This window comes from Entelurus aequoreus, linkage group LG07 (assembly GCF_033978785.1).
Source record: "Entelurus aequoreus isolate RoL-2023_Sb linkage group LG07, RoL_Eaeq_v1.1, whole genome shotgun sequence".
NCBI lineage: Eukaryota > Metazoa > Chordata > Actinopteri > Syngnathiformes > Syngnathidae > Entelurus > Entelurus aequoreus.
The window spans coordinates 39086578-39093528 of NC_084737.1; the positions used below are offsets into that span (position 1 = coordinate 39086578).

At 40.0% G+C, this 6951-nt stretch overlaps 1 long non-coding RNA gene across 1 annotated transcript; it reads right to left on the reverse strand.

Moving 5' to 3' along the window:
* Positions 1 to 5780: 5780 nt before the first annotated feature.
* On the reverse strand, positions 5781 to 6708 carry LOC133653065 (uncharacterized). The gene is made up of 4 exons (XR_009826646.1): positions 6656 to 6708; positions 6486 to 6563; positions 6194 to 6349; positions 5781 to 5872 (listed from the first exon to the last, which is right to left on the reverse strand). It is a non-coding gene; the product is annotated as an uncharacterized LOC133653065 (long non-coding RNA).
* Positions 6709 to 6951: the final 243 nt, after the last annotated feature.

Genomic DNA, 6951 nt, shown 5'->3' on the forward strand with positions numbered 1-6951 from the left:
AGTGCTTTGCAAATTTAAAACAGAAAGGTAAAAAGATAGAATAAATATTACGAACAAACCAAACAATAAACCTGTAAAAAAAAAAAAAAAAAATTAAGCAGTAGAACTATAATAAGGAATATCCATTTAAAAAAAAGAGCCATAGGCTAAATAAAAACATAAAAATGTTCAAAGGCAAAGTTCACTGTGCGACACACTAAAAAACCCTATAGTGTCAACTGTATTTATTTTTTTCATCATTTACTTTAGATGCTATGAATATTTTCCCTATCAGTTTCGCTGCACATCTATGGATCAGGCTGCTAAGGGCATTAACACGGTCACTGCAGCTCTGTGTGACAGCAGCTTTGATTGGCTGTTGGCACTTTGTTATGAAACCTCACTGGATTCTCTCACCACTGATCCCTGCAGTGACACCAAGCCTGAGCTGGGCAAACCTGGTCTGCCACGCAGTGCAGAATGACTGGCAGCCCCCTAAATATAGCCATCAGTAGAACATGCCACGCTAATTCCCTTTATGGTGGGACTTTGTCCTTGCACTGATCCCCCTTGTCTGAAATATGACTTGACTTCAACTGATCTTCTGGCTTTGATGGAAGGTCACCCAACTCGATACCAACGTTTGCATGATTTTATTAATACTTGTGTTATGTCCCTTCAATATATCTTGAAGTATCTTTTAGTGGGTTGGCTCTCACAGTAACCTCATTGTGGACAGTGTTGGGTCATAGGTGAGCATGCGCAGTCCTTGGTCTGCGTGTTGGCTCAAGTCTTCCCATATTGATGGCTTTTGGACAACAAATGACTCAAATTCAAGTATTATTCATAAAGTTCCTGTAACAGTGATTTGAGGACACTTCTCAAACAAGGCCCATATGTCCCCTGAGCTGTACTCAGTGGGGTTTTACCAGCACGATATCAAAGTGCAGAGCAGTGATGTGCGAGGGACCGAGGGGGACAGCGTGGTGTGTTTGGGAGAGTGGCTGTGCCAGCAACCTGAGGATTCCTGGTTCAATCCCCACCTCTTACCATCCTAGTCAAGTCCGTTGTGTCCTTGAGCAAGACACTTCACCCTTGCTCCTGATGGGTCCTGGTTAGCGCCTTGCATGGCAGCTCCCGCCATCAGTGTGTGAATGGGTGAATGTGGAAATAGTGTCAAAGCGCTTTGAGTTCCTTAAAAAGGTAGAAAAGTGCTGTACAAGTATAACCCATTTACCTTTACATCTGGGGATGGGAATCAAAAACCGGTTCTTGTTCAGGACCAGTTCCCAGTGTATCAATTCCTTGGAATCGTTTAACAACCTTTTAAACAAGTACTTTAACGATGCCAGTGGATGGGAATGACGTTGCGTAATGACGTCAGACAGCAACAATGCGCCCATGCCGCGTAAACACTCCAAAGTTTGGCTACATTTTACAAAAAAAGATTACAACTGCGCTACTTGCAATAATTGCAAGGTTGCTATTTGATCAAGCGGAGGACATACGAGCAATATGCTGAAACATTTGAACATACAGCGTGCAATAACTGTACATGAAAGTCCATCCATCCATCCATTTTCTACCGCTTATTCCCTTCGGGGTCGCGGGGGCCGCTGGAGCCTATCTCAGCTACAATCGGGCGGAAGGCGGGGTACACCCTGGACAAGTCGCCACCTCATCACAGGTAAATAAAAGTCATCTTTTTGAAACACGCCAATCTCTTACCAGCAGCAGTGACCACGTCATCTGCCGTAAATACAACAAGTACTAACTCAATGCCTATAATGTTAGCGCTTCTATTTGTTAAATTGAAATTGAATGCTCTCTCAATTAGATGAGCAAAACGAGGGACAGATTATGGGCAGTAAGTACTAGCTCCAGTTCACGTCTGCCAACTGGCGCAAGCTTCCCCTTTTCACTGCAGCAAGGAAGAGTGCCATGACTCAGGCCATGACAGACAAATGTCACCAAGCAGTGAATACGTTTGTGGTCAAAAGCTTGAACCCATTTGCCACAGTGCTCGTTATTTTCAGAAGGTGAATGTTCAATTGTATTTAGAGAAAAGTTGCATGTTTTCCCGCAACCACATTTTCACTCAGTCATTTCGACAGGTGAAACTCATAAAATTAGAATATCGTGTAAAACAGTTAATTCATGTCAGCAATTCAACTTTAAGTGTGAAACTAATATGTTAAATAAACTTATCGAAAGTAAGATACACAAAGCCTTTATTTGTTATTTTAATATTCTTTAGTTGTTTTTTTTGTTTATTTTTTTTATTTTTTAGTCAATTCCTAGCACTTAATGACAGGCTATTGACATCCCTCTGTGGATCATGCTGCTCCGACAGTGCATTTGGAAAGTATTCACAGCGCTTTACTTTTTCCACATTTTGTTATGTTGCAGTCTTGTTCCAAAAATGGAATAAATTAATTTTCATTGTCAAAACTCAACAGACAATACCCCATAATGATAATGTGAATTTTAATTTTTTTTAGATTTTTTTGCAAATGTAATAAAACTTTTAAAAAACTAAGAAATCTTTGCTCTATGCTTTGTTAATGCACATTTAGCAGTAATTACCTTAAAGGCCTACTGAAACCCACTACTACCGACCACGCAGTCTGATAGTTTATACATCAATGATGAAATCTTAACATTGCAACACATGCCAATACGGCCGGGTTAGATTAGTAAAGTGCAATTTTAAATTTCCCGCGAAATATCCTGCTGAAAACGTCTCGGTATGATGACGTTTGCGCGTGACGTCAAGGATTGTAGCGGACATTTTGGGACACCATTGTGGCCAGCTATTAAGTTGTCTGTTTTCATCGCAAAATTCCACAGTATTCTTGACATCTGTTTTGGTGAATCTTTTGCAATTTGTTTAATGAACAATGGAGATAGCAAAGAAGAAAGCTGTAGGTGGGAAGCGGTGTATTAGCGGCCGGCTGCAGCAACACAAACACGTAGCCAGTGTTTCATTGTTTACATTCCCGAACGATGACAGTCAAGCTTTACCATTGGCCTGGGACAAGCTTTACCATTGGTCTGGGACAACAGAGACTCTTACCAGGAGGACTTTGAGTTGGATACGCATGCTTGTGGAGATGGGACAACAGAGACTCTTACCAGGAGGACTTTGAGTTGGATACGCGCTACCGTGAGTAAGCAGCGGCAGCTTCCAAACATTTGATCGTTTGCCCGTACGTGCGTGCCGCTATGTGCATGTCACGTACGTAACTTTGGGGAAATATATGTGCTGTATGAACTTTGCGGAGGTGAACGGTACTTTGGGCTGTGGGATTGAGTGTGTTGTGCGGGTGTTTGATTTGTATTGGCAGGTTATATGGACGGGAGGGGGGAGGTGTTTGTTATGCAGGATTAATTTGTGGCATATTAAATATAAGCCTGGTTGTGTTGTGGCTAATAGAGTATATATATGTCTTGTGTTTATTTACTGTTTTAGTCATTCCCAGCTGAATATCAGGTCCCGCCCGCCTCTCACAGCATCTTCCCTATCTGAATCGCTTCCACTGCCCTCTAGTCCTTCACTTTCACTTTCCTCATCCACAAATCTTTCATCCTTGCTGAAATTAATGGGGAAATCGTCGCTTTCTCGGTCCGAATCGCTCTTGCTGCTTGTGGCCATGATTGTAAACAATGTGCAGATCTGAGGAGCTCCACAACCTGTGACGTCACGCTAATTCCGGTACAGGCAAGGCTTTTTTATCAGCGACCAAAAGTTGCGAACTTTATCGTCGATGTTCTCTACTAAATCCTTTCAGTAAAAATATGGCAATATCGCGAAATGATCAAGTGTGACACATAGAATGGATCTGCTATCCCCGTTTAAATAAGAAAATCTCATTTCAGTAGGCCTTTAAGTTGAATATGAGGCCACAAGCTTGGCACACCGATTTTGGGGCATTTTCACCCATTCTTCTTTACACGGTTCTACAAAGATCCTTTTAAATTCCTGAAGAATCTCTTTACCAAGGAGAAAAGTGGGGTCCTAAAAACAACAGTCTGATAGTTTATATATCAATGATGAAATCTTAACATTGCAACACATGCCAATACGGCCGGGTTAACTTATAAAGTGCAATTTTAAATTTCCCGCTAAACTTCCGGTTCGAACCGCCTCTGAGGGTTGACGTATGCGTGTGACGTCAATCATTGAAACGGAAGTATTCGGACACCATTGAAGTCAATACGAAATAGCTCTGTTTTCATCTCATTATTCCAAAGTATTCTGGACATCTGTGTTGGTGAATTTGTTGCAATTTGTTCATTGCATTATGGAGAAAGAAGCTGAGCAAGCAAAGAAGAAAGTTGTCGGTGCGAAGTGTCTATTTTGCGAGGGAAGTCAGCAACAACACGTACACAGCCGGCGCTTCTTTGTTTACATTCCCAAAAGATGCAGTCAAGATGGAAGAACTCGGACAACAGAGACTCTTACAAGGAGGACTTTGATTTGGATACACAGTTGCGATAACGTGAGTACACAGCTGCGCTTCCAAACATTTGATCGCTTGCTATAACTAGCTCGAGCTAGAAGCTAGCATTAGGATTAATTTGTGGCATATTAAATATAAGCCTGGTTGTGTTGTGGCTAATAGAGTATATATATGTCTTGTGTTTATTTACTGTTGTAGTCATTCCCAGCTGAATATCAGGTCCCACCCGCGCGCTTCCAAACATTTGATTGCTTGCCAGTACGTGCGTGTCATGTACGTAACTTTGATTAAATATATAAGCTTTATGAACCTTGGGTTAGGTGAACGATTGTTTGGGCTGAGTGAGTGTGTGTGTTGTGCAGGTGTTTGAATTGTATTGGCGGGTTATATATACAGGATCCCGTCCATATTACCCGCTCGAGCTATAACTAGCTCGAGCTAGTAGCTAGAAGCTAGCATAACAAACACCTAGGTGTTTTTATGCGAGATTAATTTGTGGCATATTAAATATAAGCCTGGTTGTGTTGTGGCTAATAGAGTATATATATGTCTTGTGTTTATTTACTGTTGTAGTCATTTCCAGCTGAATATCAGGTCACCCCCGGCTCTCACAGCATCTTCCACTCCCCACTAGTCCTTCACTTGCACTTTCCTCATTTAAAAATATTTCATCCTCGCTCAAATTAATGGGGAAATCGTCGCTTTCTCGGTCCGAATCTCTCTCACTTCATGCGGCCATCATTGTAAACAATAGGGAACTTTGCGTATATGTTCAATTGACTACGTCACGCTACTTCCGGTAGGGGCAAGCCTTTTTTTATCAGATACCAAAAGTTGCGATCTTTATCGTCGTTGTTCTATACTAAATCCTTTCAGCAAAAATATGGCAATATCGCGAAATGATCAAGTATGACACATAGAATAGATCTGCTATCCCCGTTTAAATAAAAAAAATTCATTTCAGTAGGCCTTTAATTTGTCAGTGTACACTTGGGTCACTGAGGCAACCATCATTTTTTTCAACAAGATTGTCTAAAAAATCCAGAAGGTTGTTTTAAATACCATTTTTCATACTTTCAAAACATTTGCTTTTCAAACATTTCAGATTCAGAACTAGTTGAAAAATTGGGACACATTGCAAATAATTGCCAATTTAAGTTAATGGCCTAATATTTGTTCATCTGAATATAAATGTTTTTCCTCATATATAGTGGCACATGTGACTTTTATGTAAATACATTAATACACAAAGAACAGAGGTTATAGTATCAGGTTGGAGAAGAGATACATTTACTATGGTGAGAATAATCATCAGAAAATCCCAAATTTTCAAAATGTACCTGGCAGTCTTTGATCAGCTCCTCTCCCGACTCTCCAAGGAACTCCATTAGGCAACGTATGATGAGATCTCTTCTGCCTTCAACATGTTGCTATAAAACAGAGAAGCAAATTTATTGCAAAGAACATGTTTATGCAAACAGATACACAAAGTTCACTATGCCATGTAAAAGGCAATGTAATTAAATTATATTAATTTATTTATTTAATTTGAGAGAGAGAGAGAGAGAGATAGAGAGAGAGAGAGAGAGAGATAGACAGAGAGAAAGCGAGAGATAGAGAGATAGAGAGAGCGCGAGAGATAGAGATAGATAGAGAGATAGATAGAGAGAGATCGTAATAGCTAGCTCAGTGTTTATGAGCCCAACACAAGATGACTGACACAAATTACATTAATGTTCCTGTAACTTTACCTGGCCAAGTGAATCCAGCATCAGTCTGATTTTCGTGTCTGCAACCCCGCCATTTGTCCTAAATATCTCTAGGAGTTTGGGAGTGCGTGTGTACAGTTTTAACAAAAAGGTTCGCTCCAGATGAACTGTTGTTATCCTTCTGAACTCCTCTTTGATCTGAAACAGAAGATAAAAACACAACTTGATCAAGACACGCACCTTTCTAGAACAATTAATACTGTAGTCTCCCCAGTATAATATAATACTATTGAGCATCAACACAAACGTCTGCCTTCAAAATTAGCATACATACCCATAGTGTTTTAACAATCCTATTCGCTTGTCTGATTCAAAACTACACATCTTACACCTCCATCTCATGTTGAGGCACCTGTAAAATAAATTAAACATCTCATAACTAAACCATATTGGTTTCATTAAAAAAATCAATTTAAACCTTCAACAGCACTAGATTGATCTTACCTTGCGTAAGCTGTTGAGACCAAATTCCTGAGCGTTAACGTCCTTCAATATTCTGTGAAATATATTGAGAAATTATATTATGACATGTCATTAAAATACCATGTGTTGCAATATGAGAAATTAAAGCAAATGTTTATTTGAAGAACACTGATGACACAGAAAGTTCCCCTAAAATATTTTTGACATTAAAATAACCACGGATGGTGTGAAGTAAATTAACCTTGCGCCAAAATTACGAATCCCACCAGACAGGTTTAAGTTACTATTGATATATTTTCAGGTCCTGAAGAGGGTGT